Source organism: Triticum aestivum, chromosome 3B (genome assembly GCF_018294505.1).
Source record: "Triticum aestivum cultivar Chinese Spring chromosome 3B, IWGSC CS RefSeq v2.1, whole genome shotgun sequence".
NCBI lineage: Eukaryota > Viridiplantae > Streptophyta > Magnoliopsida > Poales > Poaceae > Triticum > Triticum aestivum.
Genome location: NC_057801.1, coordinates 412,668,075 through 412,683,971, shown reverse-complemented (window position 1 = coordinate 412,683,971; position 15,897 = coordinate 412,668,075). Strand labels below are relative to the sequence as shown.

Genomic DNA, 15,897 nt, shown 5'->3' with positions numbered 1-15,897 from the left:
GTAAAACCCACTGCTCCTTGATGTGAGAAGTCGTCGACTGGTGTTTTACCATGGTGAAAACCAAAAGATTCCCTGCTCCTCGGCTGGCTCCCTCCGCCTTCCCGTAGATTGCATTGCCTTTCAGCCACTTCGCCCCCTTTGCTTCCTCTCCCCATTGCTTCTACCTGGTGCCATGGTGGGGCAGCAGATCACGGAGTCCGAGGTGAGGCGCCTGACATAGGAGCTCCATGCCAAGGATGCGGAGCTCAAGGCCAAGGACGTGGAGCTCTGTGAGCTCAAGGAGGACAGGAGTGCCATGCTCCTCCGTTATGTGTGGGAGTTGACGGAGCTTCAAAAGCGGCAGGCGTCCACCACAAAGATGCTCGAGCCGTCGGCGGCGTTGCTGCAAAAAGCGGGAGATACGATAGGTCGTCAGGGGAGCCGGCGGGAGCGCGAGCGGGCCGATCGTGACGAGACGTGGGAGGTCGGGAGCCGAGCGCTGCGCGTTTCACTCGTACACGTACGCGCGTGTGTGCGAGGCATTGGCTCTAACTGAACCCGAGCGAGGTGTTGGGCTCTAACTGAACCCGAGCGATTGCACTGCAGGCTACGCGTTACTGAACCTGAGTAATCGATCGATGGCTGTTAACTGAACCCGATCGAGTGATTCCTTCGCTACTGATGCTAAATGAAGCCGACCGATTAGATGAACAGTGAGCATTGCGGGGGGGTGTTTGGATGAACAGTGAGCGGTGGCGTTGCCTCTGGATGAACAGGACCCCGTGATGTGGAGGGCTGGATGAACAGTTGACGGTGGAGGGGTGCCCGTGGAGGGGTGGTTGAACAGTAGCCGCTGGAGTAGCGCGCGGTGGAGGATGGATGAACAGGAGCTCGTGGAGGCTGGAGGAGGTCGACGGTAGCCCGTGGAGGCTGGAGGAGGTCAGCGGTGGAGATGAACAGTATCTTGTGGAGTCCCGTTTTGCGGTACGCCACACCCCTCCCGATGAATAGGACCCCCGTTTCGCCCGTAGCGCTCCAACACAAGTCCGTTTCATTCGTTTTGCGGTACGCCACACCCCCCGATCAACAGGACCCCCGTTTCGACCGTAGGAGGTCCGTTTCGTCCGTTTTGCGGTACGCCACACCCCTCCCGATCAACAGGACCCCCGTTTCGACCGTAGGTGGTCTATTTCCTCCGTTTTGCGGTATGCCAGACCCCTCCCGATCAACAGGACCCCCGTTTCGAACGTGGCCGATCGAACACAAGGCCGTTTCCTCCGTTCTGTGGTACGCCAGGCCTCGTTTACATCGCCTGTTCCGTCCAAGCCCTCCCGATGAACACGACCACGCATTCCGTTTCGACCCAGCCGGTTGGCTCCCACGCGTTCCGTTGCCTCTCGATGAACACGACGCATTCCGTTGCCTCCCCATGAACACGACGACGACGCTATTTCTCCGTTTCGACCCAGCCATATACACGAGCCATCGCCATATGTATGCGCGAGTAGGCGTTCGAGACCCTGCCCGTATGTATACATATGTGGCCGTATTTTCTTTCTTGCACCCTGGCCGATGTACGTACGTGTACATGCTACGTGCGCGCCCTCTACTACAACACGTGCGCGCCTCTACATCCACTAGTATATATGTACGTACACGTTCGTGACCAGAATGACAACGCTACGTACGCTTCGACCAGGTGGGTCCTGACTGTCAGGCACTTCCTTGCGTGTGAAGATGTAGCTCGTGGGTCCCAACAGTCAGTGGGGTGAATCATTTTTTTTTGTTTACCCGGATGCACTTCCTTGCGTGCGAAGATGTAGCTGGTGGGTCCCAACAGTCAGGGGGGAACATTTTTTTCACGAAATACAGTGGCCCGTCCGGTGGGTCCCCGCTGTCAGGTGGAGGAATAATTATTTTGCGCGTAATAAGGATGCACTTCCTTGCTGCGGCCGTGGACCCAGTTGTCAGCCTCTCCACGTACAGTCCATGTCCGATGGAAGCCGTTCCTTGACCATGTTGACCACGCTGCGCCAAGAGCATCAGGGCGGTGGACGACGGCGTATCCTAGGAAGGGGACGACGCGGAGCCGGGGAAGACGCGGCAGTGAATGCCCACACTTAGAGGAGTACGAGGGTTCACTGGTTCGCTACGGTGTGAGGTTGCCTTCGCCGCAGAATAACAGGGGTGTGGGTGAGTAGAAGGATGGCCTGGCCAGCGGTGGGAGTAGTAGGGAGCGGTGAGGCCTCCGCCACATCACAGCCGGCCATGGGAGGCAGGAGCACGAGGCACGACCGGCGCTGGTTTGGGCGGCTAGAGCAAGAAGACCAGAGGTTGAAGAAGCACTACGGCCGTTGGATGGACATCGTACGGTCACTGGAGCTAGAATCGTGCATATTGACTAAGTTGACAAAGCCCTCCGTCCCCGTCAACTTAGTAGGCCCACAAGTCAGCCTGCCACTATACTGGGTCCCAGCTAATAGGGGGAGTATTCATTTTTTTGTGCGTAATAAGGAGGCACTTCCTTGCGTGCGAAGATATAGCTGGTGGGTTCGAACTGTCAGCGGCGGCAACATTTTTTTCACGAAATACAGAGGCCCTTCGGTGGGTCCCTGATGTCAGGTGGAGGAATCATTATTTTGCGCATAATAAGGAGGCATTTCCTTGCGTGCGGCCGTGGACCCAGCTGTCGGCCTCTCCACGTACATTCCACTTCAGATTCATGTCAGTCATTGACCACGTTGACCAGGCTGTGCCGAGAGCACCAGGGCGATGGACGACGGTGATGCCTAGGAAGGGAATGACATGGAGGTAGGGAAGACTCGGCAGTTGTTTCCCACGCGGAGGTGAGTACGACTGTACGAGGGTTTACTGGTTCATCTGCCGTCGCCGGAGAATAACAACAGGTGTGGGTGAGTAGAGGGATGGCTAGGCCTGCGCGGTGAGGCCTGCGCGGCGGCACAGTCGGCCGCGGGGAGGAGGTAGCAGGCAGTCCCATCGGCGCTTGTTTGAGCGGCTGGAGCAGGAAGAGCAGAGATTGAAGAAGCACGACGGCCGTTGGATGGACATCCAACAGTCACTGCTTGTGCGTCAACCTTTTTTTAGGAAAGCCTCAAATCTGTGGAAAACAGCATACAGCCCATCTGCCATTATTTCTAATAATTTAGAGCCCATTTGCTAATTCTTAAGGGTTTTTTTGGAGCCCATATTCTTTTTGTTAGCATTGCAGCCCATATTGTGGCCACGATTAAAAAATTATACGAAATTTTGCATATTTCGGTGCGGTCCGAACTGTTTTTAATCCTGAAATTTTGACTCACGTTCAAACTGATTTTAAAAATAAATGTATATCAATATAAAATCCAACAAATTCTCCATGCATAAAAATTAATGTCATTTTAAAATCTCAAAATGATAAAAAAAGATATTTGAAACTAATTGTCGGTTTGATGTGTTTTAAAAATGTACAGCCCATTTCTCATTACTGATGGGCCATTTTCTCGGCCAGCCGAATGAAAGCTCTCCTCGTCTTGAAAGATTTGCAGCCCAACAGACCTGACAAAGCGACTTACTTGGCAAATCACAAAAAAACTGGGTTGTGGCCATGGACCCAGCTGTCAGCCTCTCCACGTACAGTACTCTTCCGATGGAAGTCGTTCCTTGACCACGTTGACCACGCCGCGCGGAGAGCACCACAGCGGTGGACGAAGGCGAGGCCTAGGAAGAGAACGACGCGGAGCCGGGGAAGACGCGGAAGTGGAAGCCCGCACGGAGAGGAGTACAAGGGTTCACTGGTTTGACTGTGGTGTGAGGCTGCTGAGGGAGTCCTGGATTAGGGGGTGTACGGATAGCGGGACTACCATCATCAGCCGAACTATCATCGGCCGGACTATCATCATCGACCGGACTCCAAGACTATGAAGATACAAGATTGAAGACTTCGTCCCGTGTCCGGATGGGACTTTCCTTGGTGTGGAAGGCAAGCTTGGCGATACGGATACGTAGATCTCCTACCATTGTAACCGACTCTATGTAACCCTAGCCCTCTCCAGTGTCTATATAAACCGGATGGCTCTAGTCCGTAGGACACAACAACAATCATTACAATCATACCATAGGCTAGCTTCTAGGGTTTAGCCTCCTTGATCTCGTGGTAGATCCACTCTTGTAAACATCCACAATATCAATATCAATCAAGCAGGACGTAGGGTTTTACCTCCATTAAGAGGGCCCAAACCTGGGTAAAACATCGTGTCCCTTGTCTCCTGTTACCATCCGCCTAGACGCACAGTTCGGGACCCCCTACCCGAGATCCGCCGGTTTTGACACCGACATTGGTGCTTTCATTGAGAGTTCCTCTGTGTCGTCACCGATAGGCTTGATGGCCTCTTCAATCGACAACGACGCAGTCCTAGGTGAGACTTTTCTCCCCGGACAGATCTTCGTATTCGGCGGCTTCGCACTGCGGGCCAACTCACTTGGCCATCTGGAGCAGATCGAAAGCTACGCCCCTGGCCGTCAGGTCAGGTTTGGAAGCCTAAACTTCACGGCTGATATCCGTGGGGACTTGATCTTCGATGGATCTGAGCCACAGCTGAGCATGCCGCGCTGTCACGATGGCCACGACCTAACTCTGCCGCCGGACAGCACCTTGGAGGCCGCACACGAATCCGCTCCGACCCATAGTCCGGAGCCGATCGCTCAGATCGAGGACGGATGGCTGGACACCGCCTCGGGAGCTGCAACTTCTACGGCGATGGAGTCGAACACTTACCTTGTCTCGCATAAAGCTCATGACTCCGAGGTGCCGGACTCTCTGCCGGACTCCGAACCTCCTGCGCCCCTGCTAGTCGAATCCGATTGGGCGCCGATCATGGAATTCACCGCTGCGGACACCTTTCAGCACTCACCCTTCGGTGATATCTTAAATTCGCTGAAGCGTCTCTCACTATCCGGAGAGCCCTGGCCGAACTACGGCCAGGATGGTCGGGACGCGGAAAATGAAGAAATTCAGAGCCCACCCACCACCCACTTCGTAGCCACCGTCGACGATCTAACCGACGTGATAAACTACGACTCCGAAGACATCAACGGTATGGACGACGATGCCGGAGACGATCAAGAACCAGCGCCTACAGGGCACTGGAAGGCCACCTCGTCACATGACATACATATGGTGGACACCCCAAGGGGAAGCGATACCGAGGAACAACGGGACGCGGCAGAGGATAATCCCGCCGATAAACAACCCAAACGGCGACGTAGACGCCGCCCTAAGTCCCGCCTCTATCAAAGCAACATTCCTAACGACCCAGCGATAGAGCAGGGCAAACCAGCGGACGACGGACATACAACCAAGCAACCATCCAAACAGGACGAACCAGAAAATCAACCCCTTCACGGAGCAATCAACAGTCCGGACACACCACCGGAGCATAAGAACCTTCACAAAAGACTCGTCGCCACTGCAAGAAGTTTGAAGAAGGAAAAAAGGAAGCTCAAAACAGCGGAAGACATACTCAGAATGAAGTGGAGCAAAATACTCAAGTCCGCAGACAAATATGGCAATGGCCATCAAACAAAGAGCTACCCGAAGCGCAAGCTGCTGCCAGAATTTGACGAGGAAGCCATAGAGCCCTCACAGTAAAAAAATAAAGAGGCCGCCCGGCCGGATAGACGGCCAGATGACAGGCCAAAAGCGACAAGCGGCACCGCACACAAGCCGACTTATGATCCTGGGAAAACGGACGGCCCAACTAGGTCCATCTACGGGCCAAAAAGGAGGGCCCCAGGAAGTAACACAACACGACAAGTGTTCGAAGATAGCGGCACACCCAAATACAGGGGCGCCGCACACCCGCTATGTTTTACCGATGAGGTGCTGGATCATGAATTTCCAGCAGGGTTCAAACCCATAAACATAGCGGCATACGACGGCACAACAGACCCAGGAGTCTGGATAGAAGATTACATACTACACATACACATGGCTAGAGGAGATGATCTCCACGCCATAAAATACCTACCCCTCAAGCTCAAAGGGCCAGCTCGGCATTGGCTCAAAAGCCTCCCAGAAAACACTGTTGGAAGTTGGGAAAAGCTTGAGGACGCGTTTAGAGCAAATTTTCAAGGGACTTATGTCCGCCCTCCGGATGCAGACGATCTGAGTCATATAACCCAACAGTCCGGAGAGTCAGCGCGCAAATTCTGGAATAGGTTCCTTATCAAAAAGAACCAAATAGTCGACTGTCCGGACGCGGAAGCCTTAGCAGCTTTTAAACACAACGTCCGAGACGAATGGCTCGCCAGACACCTCGGCCAAGAGAAGCCAAGAACAATGGCCGCGCTAACAAGCCTCATGACGCGCTTTTGCGCAGGAGAAGACAGCTGGCTAGCAAGATGCAGCACCAGTGACCCAAGTACATCCGAGATCAGAGATGGAAACGGAAAATCACGGTAAACTTTTGCAACAGCGGTAAACTTTCTGTTTTCAAACAGCAACATGTATACTAGCAAAATAAGCATGGCAAAGGCTATCCTTGACTTCTTTATTGAAACTAAAGATGCAAAACATCTATTATATAATTAAGACAAGAGTCAAACAAGCCATCACGTTCGTCCACATACACTAATCTTATTTACACCGTTCGATTAGAATAACAATGGCTCAGATTTAAAGTTTCTTACGTAACATGTAAAACTATATGGACCGGCGATATTGAACTCTTATGTTGTCACGTTGACGCATAATATAGAATAGAAAAACTATTGCAATAGGAAAACGATGTGATTCGGATGTGATGATATGAGGATGACAAGTCATGCATGACCACACATGCACACATGCATGTACAAGAATAAACAATCCTTTTTTAGTTACAATTGGAATCAGATACGGAACCCTATCCTACTACTCCTAAAACATATATGCAGGTCAAAAAGAAGTATACTACTACTATGCAAGCCAGGACTCATCGTCATATACGCATCCATGTAAAAAGAAGTACGGAAATGTTAACGCCCACACGTGTGGGCGTTTGCACATTGCCCACACGCCTCCATCACCACTTATTTTGCCACGTATGAATAGATGACATCAGCAGAATTTTTTTTGGTTTTCGGCTTAAAAATGTTGTATCTCCTAAATAAAAAAGTGAACTAAAAATCCGTTTTCACCATTAAATCCGTCTCGACGAGATCTTCAAAACTAGACCCCATGTTGATATGTTTCGACGAATATATTTTTTTGCCAGAAGTTGCCACGATGTTTACATTGCAGTTGCCATAGGGCTTAAACTAAAGTTGCCATGTGGCAATTTTAGTTTGTAGATCATGGCAATTTTAGTATTTTGATGAACTTTGACCATGAAAATTGTTTTTTGTATGAACCATGGCAATTTTACGTGCATGTATCATGGCAATTTTAGTTTATGGTTCATGGCAAGTCTAGTTTCTTAATTCCCCGTTTTATAAATGTCAAAATTTACTTTTAAATGTAGAAGAAAATAGCTGAAACATATCATGGCAACTTCAGTGTAAACATCATGACAATTCATATGCAATAGACATGGCAACTTTTAATCCAAAAAAAATTTCATCAAAACATATCAACATGGGATCTAGTTTCGAAGATCTCATCGCGAGGGATTTAATGGTGAAAACGGATTTTCAATCGGATTTTTCGTTTAAGAGATAAAACATTTTAAAAACTGAAAATTCAAAAAGATTCCTGCATGCATGCATGCGATAACGTGGCAATCTGTTTACATTAGAGATGTGTGGTGCGTCTCCCTTCCTACCACACGTGTGACAGTTAGCGCGACCCAAGAAGTATACTACTACAATGCAAGCCAGGACTCATCGTCATATAGGCATCCATGTACTAGAACCAGTCAACCTGCCTAGATAGATGTATACAAGTCCGTCACGTGCACGTCTATCAAAGGCAAAGTACAATCTGGTCAATTATTTTCTACTTGATTTTCATATGGCTTGATTGATTTCTTTCAAGCATAGGCATCTACAAACACAATTATACAAGGATGTCGTAACACATGAAGGAGAGAAAACACCCAATGCATGCGCTGAAACATGATGGGTTTGAACACACAAGCTATGCTCGAACGCCCGGTAGATCGAAACCATGACTGCAGGCTATCCAGTATGCTTTCCGTCATGCCGGAGGATCAAAGACACGATGCATCCAGTACGCTCCTGTGACGTCTTGCCGTCTTGGCACCCAGCATCAAAAGAAGGCAGACAACAAGCCATCAAATTAATTTAGGTAATATCTTTGCTGACTCATGTGTGTTTAGATGTTTCCATCTGAACAAGTCTTCATTTCTATTTCTAATCTCCTACAAAAATGTCTAAATTTGTAATAAGCTTTCATACATACACTGTAAACAAATACTTTTTAAGATAGTTTTGAAGGCAACAACATTGTGAGGTCCAGGAAGGCAACCGATCCATGACATCCTTCAATGCCAACAAAAATATCTGCACCTCTTATTATATTTATAATGATTGTGATAAAAACTTAAGTGTACTTGCATCAAAGTCAAGCTGAAGCAAAGATCAACCATTCTTATTTAATCCACATAGGCACTCGGCAGAAATAATTTCACTAAAAAGGTCAGCATAGATATAGTACTCAAGGAACACTAGAAGAACAAATGTTTTATAGGCAGAGAACATTACAAGAACTTACTAGAGTGATACATGAATCCGGAGAAATCAGGTACGAGTTCCAATGTATGCTATCATCACTCTTCCTGGATAACGAGTCTCTGAGACCTGTAATATTAGTTATAATGAGATTTAGTTGAATTATTTGTGTCTTTCAATTTCTTGAGGTTTTAAGATATTTAGATTTTTGTGTTCACAACAATAGCTATAATAGATCAGTTACAAGAAGATATTTAATGGTGGTACATGTGATGTGATGATTGTCACAAACTTGCTACCAAGAAAACTGACACATACTATTGCAAGAGTTGTGGTATATATCAAAAAAGGGTAACACCAAGGTAAGCATATCACTCATATGGACAACTATTATATTATACTTACTCTTGACTAATATGAATGGTACAGTAGGTACCGTACTCGACTCCAAATCAGTGACAACATAGCTACTACAAACTGCAATTTATATAACGAGGAGGCTGCAATATTGCTTAGTACATCTAGCTTACTGAACTCAGTCGATGGGAAATCTGATGAAGTGTTGGATGATACAACTTTTTGCTAGGAGACATATATTTGGGTTAAAGCTCGATGATAGTAATATAACCTTTTGGCAATTAGAAGAACAATTATGCATGACGGTAGGCTAGAGATACTCTACTTGCACGGTAAAGCTGAGGAGGTAAAGGTGCATTTAATTATAGAATTCCCTATATAATTCATCTTACATATATTGGAATTGACGGATGATGAGGCGGACACCGTGTTAAATCATTAAATAAACAAGCAAAACATTCCAGATATAAAGGTGATTAATTTTATCATTATATACACTTCTAGATTTCTAGAAATATGTTTTTAAAATTTATATTTACTTTACCACAATGAAGAGGTTCCAGGTAAGTTCCAATATACGAGTAGGCGAAACAAAAACAAGGAGGATGAGGAAGTTAAATAGAAAATTAGTACATTAGTAGCTTATCATTTAATAATAAGGCAGACTATATGTATTTACAAAGATACATCAGCACTACTTGACAACGTCCATGATAAGAAGGATATTTACGAAGATATAGTAACACTGCTTGAGAATGTCCATGGCAAGAAGGATATTTTATTACTCCCTCCATCCCGTAATATAAGATCATTTTATAGGCTAAAATAGCTTGCAAAATGATCTTATAGTATGGGATGGAGGGAGTTGATTACAAGGGTGTGAATGTTAGCACTATCAAAAGTAGTTCACATTGTAATTTTTTGAAAGACATGCACTTTTGTCAGTTTATTGTTCTGGGTATTAAACCATGTATATCTCACACAACCTTTCCAGTAATCACGTATAGATCTTCAATATCATATGCACCACCTACAACACATATACAAAAACATTGTATGTCGACTGACACATATGAACCAAATTAAAATTAACAAATTAATGCCTTTTTGCTAGGACATGGTAACAACAAATAATAAATACTTTACATTGCTACATGGAGGAATTACAAGGCATAATATGCATTAGGAATGATGCTTATCATCAGCACTTACATTTGGTAGGAATCCAGCATCACTAGCAATGAGGGCAACAACTCAGAGGCCGCCTGCACACGCTGCTCACATTTTGCTGTTATTTATTTATCCCATGATCTCCTCATATGAATCTGCCTCCGTTACCCATGCCTCTCATGGACCATAGACGCAGTGCCCTCTTTGTCATGTGCCTCAGATCCAACCATTCTCCATTAGCCAGCCATTATTCTCTGCCACACCCCACCCTGGCATTGATGCCCCGACACCAACAAGGTTAAACCCAGTAGAATGATTTTGTCCAGGAAATTCATGAATCAGTACTCCAGATGGTGAGACCCCTCACTACTCATTGGATGAGAAATCTTAAGAAACCCAAAGATTATAGACCAAATATGTGGCACAAGACTTATGTTTAGATTCAATCTCAAAAAATAATAATCTCAGCTTCGTCACACAAAACTATGCTATAAATTGTGCCTGATGATGGGCTTGGGATGTTTAATTGACCGAGAAAGTTGAGAAGGTAAAGGCACATCTAATCCTCTAAGATTAACATCTACCTTCGTAATTTTCTTCACTGATTGATCATGCATGCTACGGAAGTGTTGAAGGAACAATATTTTAAGTTGGGTTGAATGTCCACTGAAGAAAATAACGTATGCTCTAACCCCTACAAAATCAAAAGAGAGATCGATGAAGTTTGAAATGGTAACTCTATGATCCACATTCTGTAAATAATCCATACAACAGAAATTATGTACGAGGATATGTACTAATTACTAAATTATAATTACAGTTACATATTGTCGGTGTACTAGAGTAGGGGTATCCTAGTATCCCGAACTTGTGCACGGGCAGTTGCAGCACCCTGGAAAATAACGTATGCTCTAACCCCTACAAAATCAAAAGAGAGATCGATGAAGTTTGAAATGGTAACCCTATGATCCACATTCTGTAAATAATCCATACAACAGAAATTATGTACGAGGATATGTACTAATTACTAAATTATAATTACAGTTACATACTGTCGGTGTACTAGAGTAGGGGTACCCTAGTATTCCGAACTTGTGCACGGGCAGTCGCAGCACCCCGCGGCAAGGCTTGCCGAGTGACCGCCAAGGTCCTCCGTGGTTCCTTTGGAGTCATTCAAGAACAAAGTATTCAAGCCAAGGAGACAAGGCCCCGGCAAGAGGAGCTTGCCGGGAAAGCCAACCAAGGCATCTCAAGGAACTTGCCGCGACGCGCCACGCGTCCCGGCAAGGCCCGGTGAGCGACAAGCTTCCGGACGCAACAAGACAACGACCGCGGCAAAGCGCTTGCCGCGGCAAGCTACCACTCTGTACCCGCGCTCCAGCACACCCACCAACGTGTCGCCCTGCGGCCTTTCCAGGCGCGTGTGGCAAGAGGCTATGCAGCCAGCGGTGCGCGGTGGCAAGCGACGCTGACAAGACTGCCATCGTGGCGAGCGGTGGCGTCCCTGACGGTCTCTTTTTGCACTATTTGAGCGACGCAGACGAGCATTTAATGCCTTTGTCCCCTGCCGTCAGGGTTAGGTATGATACACTGTACAGGTAGTTGTACCAATCGCAATTCCTTTTCCATTTTTACCCTTGTCTACGTTGCCACCTGTCGGAGACCCCTTTAGCATATAAAAGGAGGCCCATGCGCAACGTAGAGGGGGGTTCGAAGGCAGAAAAACACTCACGCTCGGTCTCGTTAGCAGCTAGTGTGTACTGTAGCACTCAGCGCTCCCGAGCAAGAACTCAATACACTCAGACATGCAGCAGTAGGAGTGTTATCTCTCCGGAGAGCTCCGAAGCTGGGTAAACTGCTCGTGTGCTTCGCCTCGATCCGCTCTTCGTGCGATCTCCGCCCCCCGCCGAACCAAAAGGGGCTCGGTCCGCCGGTCCCATAGGTGTTCGTGGATCAGTTTCCCCGACACATACTTAGTGATTCATTGTAAAAATAGACGCTTCAGAAATCAAAGTTTAAAACTAGCACGTTACCTTTGAATACATTTTACAGAGGAACTAAATAAATCAACTTAACACGCATATATACTGCCAAGAGGAGAATGGAGAAAATGATGAGAGAATATGAAGGGATTAATCCATGTCTCCTACTCTAGCTCAGCTCACATGAGAACCACCGCGCCAAGTAGTCCGCGCTGCAACTGCAGTAGCGCCTCAATCTACATCCTGGATCAAGGAGACGAACAAAATAGAGAAGAGGAGCGGTGGTTCATCGTGGATCAATTGTGTGGTTGCCGGCAACGAGATTGAAGTTCGCCGGCGACAAGACCTAGCCAATAGCCCGTTAGTGTTATATGTAGGTCACATGTACAGGATGTTTCACTTGAGAAAAATGATACAAACCGGTAGTTTTCTAGGTGACAAAAATGGTCCAGCATCACAACCCTAGGGCCTATACCATCCCATTAGAATTGATATACATGGTTCACGCAGAGTTGGTTCAGTTTCCTTTTTCTAATACCTTAATCGATAAGAATACGATTTCTACTCAGTATCAACGAGAGATACAAATTCCATTCTGTTGTGCTATTAAATAGTCTGCAAATGGTTATTTCAAAAAAAAAAACTGTGAACGGCTAAGCCTTTAGATAGTTACCACGTCCAGCACTACATCAACACTTTCAGTCATATTCGAGGAAAACTTTGCATCTCAAGCATATCAAGGAACAGTAATTAACACACTGTATCGCACAGAAATATAGCACATCAACCACACAAGCCGGTCTTCAGTCAAATATTACTTCATTCAGTTCAAAAGCAAGTAGTAAGGGGTCAAAGAAACCAAATCTTTTAATTTACTTTAACAAAGTATAAGTAAATCACCTTATGAAGAACAAATGATGTGGGAGTTTACAAAGAGAATCATACCTGTTGCTCTTCCTTAGCCTGGGACAAAAAAGTAACAACATGCCTTTCAACGCGACGCCAAAGTTCTCTGTCCCCGCACCCGTGACCTCCCCGGTGACCGGCATCTGCGTTTCCAGATTAGCGACGCAAGATGCGGTCTCCCTGGTGACCGGCGCAACAGCAGTAGCTTGACCGCGCGGACCATGCCTCGGTCAGGAATGGCCTCCAAGACAACGCACTTGCAGCCCACTCGATTTGGTACAACCGGCTTGGAAGATCAGCATGCACGAGTTCATCCGGGAACTCAGCGAACCAGTGTGCCCTCCGTCAGATGCGTCACCGCCTCCTCAGCGCCACCAACCTCCAGACCCGTCGCCACAACAGCTAGCTGCCGTACATGACGAGGTCCAGTAGATTGCCGCGTTCTCCAGTGCTCTCCCTTGCCTAACCCATGGCCACGCCTATCCAAACCACAGCAGTAGAGAGAACGGTAGAGAAAGGGGATTTTGGTTGTCTCCGTGATTTGGGTAAAACGATAGTTTTTTTATTCCTGCTTTTTACTATGGTAACCAAAGGAAGATAAAAACAGTAGTTGCAGAGAAGGTGAAATGTTAGACCAATGGTAACTCACACAATAATGTAACATTCATTTTCTAAATGAAAAATATACACACACGTAGCCATCCAAAGGCATGTTTCTTCGAAAGAGTTTGATCAAATGGATACAAATCATATAGTGAAAAAATAAGTTAGAAAAAATTAATTTCGCAAAAACACAAATGAAATACCTTCAACTACACGAAAGAAATAATAATTTGTTATGAATGATTCTTATATATAAACATTGTATAATGAGAGTGGATTTTTGGAACATGGGTGCATTGAAGGACATTATTTTAAATAGTTCTGGAATCACATTTAAAAATTCAAAAAAAACCTAAAACAATTCCCCATGATCATATGGATGGATATTACACATGTGAAAAGTTTGGTGATGAAATAAGCAAACATGTGAGTTATGCAAAAATGACAAAATGACGATCTCTAAATAGTCAATAATGCATGCACTATTCATCTTTCCAAAATCATGATTTTATCATTTGTGCGTAACTCACATGTTACTTATTTCATCATCAGAATTTGCACATAATTAACATACATCCATATGAAAATGTGGAATTGTTTCTGGAAAATTTTGAAACTTCAAAACATCATTTTGGCACTATTCAAAATATAGTGCTCCAATGCACCCTCGACCAAAGTGACATTTTGATTGTACAATGTACTATAAACCTCATAGAACCTGAAACCAATAAAGGAAAGTAATAAATCTATGGAAATACGTGAAATACAAAAAAATGTATGAAGCTAAAAAATGCATATAGAGGAATTTATTATAGAAAAATTAAATACCCAATATAAATATATCAAAAGCTAGCCGCGCAAATGCGCGGGTGCACCTGCTAGTTATTCTAAATGACAGCAAGCAAATACTAACAAAAGAAAATGACGCTCCAAGCAAAACACATATCATGTGGCGAATAAAAATATAGCTCCAAGTAAAGTTACCGATGAACGAAGACGAAAGAGGGGATGCCCTCCGGGGCATCCCCAAGCTTAGGCTCTTGGTTGTCCTTGAATATTACCTTGGGGTGCCTTGGGCATCCCCAAGCTTAGGCTCTTTCCACTCCTTATTCCATAGTCCATCGAATCTTTACCCAAAACTTGAAAACTCCACAACACAAAACTCAACAGAAAACTCGTAAGCTCCGTTAGTATAAGAAAATAAAACAACCACTTAGGTACTGTAATGAACTCATTCTAAATTCATATTGGTGTAATATCTACTGTATTTCAACTTCCCTATGGTTCATACCACTTAATACTAGCCATAGATTCATCAAAATAAGCAAACAACACATAGAAAACAGAATCTGTCAAAAACGGCACAGCCTGTAGTAATCTGTATCAAACGTATACTTATGGAACTCCAAAAATCCTACCAAATTAGGAAGTCCTAAGAAATTTGTGTACCAATCCAGAGCTAAAAGAATCAGATCAAAAGCATGTTTGTGAATTAAAAAAACTAATTTACTGGGTACAAAAGTTTCTGATTTTCAGCAGGATCAACACAACTATCACCGTAAGCTATCCTAAAGGTCTTACTTGGCCCTTTATTGAAACAAAAGTTATAAAACATAATTAATACAGTAGAATAATCATGTGAAAACACAAAAACAATAAGGATAAATATTGAGTTGTCTCCCAACAAGCACTTTTCTTTAATGCCTTTCTAGCTAGGTATGATGATGTCAATGATGCTCACATAAAAGATAAGGATAGAAACATAACGGGAGCATCATGAAGCATATGACTAGCATATTTAGGTCTAACCCACTTCCTATGCATAGGGATTTTGTGAGCAAACAACTTATGGGAACAATAATCAATTAGCATAGGAAGGTAAAACAAGCATAGCTTCAAGATTTTCAACACATAGAGAGGAAACTTGATATTATTGCAATTCCTACAAACATATGTTCCTCCCTCACAATAATTCAGTAGCATCATGAATGAATTCAACAATATAACCAGCACCTAAAGAATTCTTTCATGATCTACAAGCATAGAAAATTTACTACTCTCCACATAAGCAAAATTCTTCTCATTCGGAATAGTGGGAGTATCATAAGAGACTTGCACTAAAAATTGTTTCCACATTAAAAGAGTAATGTTCAGAAAAAGGGTAATGATAATCATGACAAGTTTTATAAATATAATCATCACTACTTTTTATAGCATAAGTTTCATCACAATA

At 45.0% G+C, this 15,897-nt stretch overlaps 1 long non-coding RNA gene across 5 annotated transcripts; it reads right to left on the bottom strand.

The window, feature by feature from the left end:
- Positions 1–7,845: 7,845 nt before the first annotated feature.
- Positions 7,846–13,584, bottom strand: LOC123070120 (uncharacterized). 5 transcript variants are annotated; one of them, XR_006433399.1, is made up of 4 exons: positions 13,101–13,584; positions 10,758–11,091; positions 10,216–10,442; positions 7,846–8,775 (listed from the first exon to the last, which is right to left on the bottom strand). It is a non-coding gene; the product is annotated as an uncharacterized lncRNA (long non-coding RNA). The 5 variants fall into 5 exon arrangements; XR_006433401.1 differs by having other exon boundaries at positions 10,758–10,867; XR_006433398.1 differs by lacking the exon at positions 13,101–13,584 and having other exon boundaries at positions 7,846–8,210; positions 8,690–8,775; positions 10,758–11,366.
- Between the last annotated feature and the right edge of the window lie 2,313 nt (positions 13,585–15,897).